We start from the raw sequence: 1945 nt of genomic DNA, 5'->3' as shown, positions 1-1945 counted from the left end.
AAAAAAAATCTCAAATGAAAAAAAGAAAAGAAAGAAAATGTGCTTTGCACGTAACCAACATTCTTTTCTCTGCTGACCCTCAGTTATCAATCTACCGATTCTCAGTTTGTCAACCTACTCCATGGAGTGGCAGCATTCTTTGAACGCCTGTAGATTGTGCTCGAAGACGGGGACGAAGGCATCGACGCTGCCGTCGCCGAAGTTGGACGGCGCGAGGAAAAGCATCCCCTCCGTGGGGAAGTATGCCGGCATGAAGTAGCTCGGGCTCCCCGTACCGAAGTCCAGCTCGTAGAACGGGAACGTCAGCCAGCTGTCCACCTCCACGTCCGGGCAGTGCGCGTCCTTGCAGACGGCGCTCCGCGCGAGCCCTTCCTTCTCGGCGGCGCCGGAGCTCGCGAAGTCGACAAAAGATTGGAAGTAGGCACCGTCCACCCTCGCCACCTCGTCGTGGATCACCTGGGCGGCGTGCTTCAGCGGCCGGTTCAGGAGGTCGCCCACCGTGGAGCGCGGGAACGCCCAAAGTACCATGTTGCCGAAGTACTCCGCCGGCTGGCCCAGCCGGTGCCGTCCGTCCACGGAGAGCCGGATCTTGGAGGTCTCTTCGGGGCTCAGGTCGCGCGCGCGCGTCATGGTGCGCCAAAGGTGGGCGAGGATGGTCTCGAACCGGCTGAACGGCCGGCCGCGCCCTTCTGACGCCTTGGCGCGGAGACCGGCGATGAAGTCCTTGGTGAAGTGCGCCTTGTGGATGACGATGTTGTCGGCGGCGTCGCCGTGGTGACCGACCACGTCGGTGGGCGACGGCAGGTAGTACTCCCTGTTACGGTGGTCGTGCTACACGCGAGGGGACGACCGTGGCTTGAAGAGGTCTTTGTGGTGGTGCACGGGCGGGAGGCCCATGAAGAGCCCTCTAGTGGCGCGCCCCCAGGCCACGAGGAAGTTGCTGGTGGCATGGCCGTCGGCGACGACGTGGTTGGACGTGAACCCTACTGCGAGCGAGCCGCACCGGAACCGTGTCAGCTGCAGCAGCACGACCTCCTGGTGCTCCGCCTCCAGGTCAGGATGCAGCTTGAGCAGCTCCGGCCAGGGGCGGAGGCACGTTATCTCACCCGGTGTCACTGGCACCGGGTAAAATACGTGTTTTCCTTATACATATTCCAGATTTTTGGGCTGGACACCGGTTATTTTTGGACCTGGACACTGGCCAGCCCAGCAATACACAAGCCAGGCAGTGCAGCCCATGTACGTAAATGCCCACACATGATCGATCAATCGATCCGACGATCCCTGGGCCAATGGTCCTTGTACGTGCGCGTGTTGAATAGGAAAAGCTATCGATCCGATTAATCGATCCCAATATGGTTGTACCTTACCTGTACGTGCGCCCGTAGGGTTACTCGTCCGCTCGGCTTCTGCGCCTCAACCCTCGCAGTGCCCGTGCTCGCCCCTTCCCCTTCTTCGTCGCGCGGCCAGCCGCCGCCCACCGGTCCGCCCAGTCGCCGTTTTTCAAGCATCGCTAGCCGGCCGCCTCTACCCTCGCCCACTCAGGGATAGTTGGCAATATGAGGTACGTCTGAACTCTCAACTCTCAACTCCCAACTCAGCACTTAGTATTCGGTAATTGCCGATCTCTCTGAAATCTGAAATCTCAACTGTGTGTAGGTATTTGGTAATTGCCGATCTCTCTGAAATCTGAAATCTCTGAAATTTAAAAAGCTATTTCAATTGGGAACGATTCGTTGGCGATTCATAACTAACCAGGGGAGGATTATTTCTGCGAAAGCAGCGAGGCACAATGTCGAGTAAGTTTAACTCCCTAATCGTATTTGTATCATTCAATCAATACATTTTGTTTATTGTTTCTATTCTTGCATATGCAAACACAAATAATGTAACTCTGTACATTTTTGCTAACACAATAATAATAAATCACAGGAGAATTTATGGA

At 56.0% G+C, this 1945-nt stretch overlaps 1 pseudogene; it reads right to left on the bottom strand.

Moving 5' to 3' along the window:
• Positions 1–19: 19 nt before the first annotated feature.
• On the bottom strand, positions 20–1115 carry LOC119345031 (annotated as a pseudogene).
• Positions 1116–1945: the final 830 nt, after the last annotated feature.

This window comes from Triticum dicoccoides, unplaced genomic scaffold, assembly GCF_002162155.2.
Source record: "Triticum dicoccoides isolate Atlit2015 ecotype Zavitan unplaced genomic scaffold, WEW_v2.0 scaffold200040, whole genome shotgun sequence".
In the NCBI taxonomy this organism is placed as follows: domain Eukaryota; kingdom Viridiplantae; phylum Streptophyta; class Magnoliopsida; order Poales; family Poaceae; genus Triticum; species Triticum dicoccoides.
This window is presented reverse-complemented; position numbering and strand designations above follow the sequence as displayed.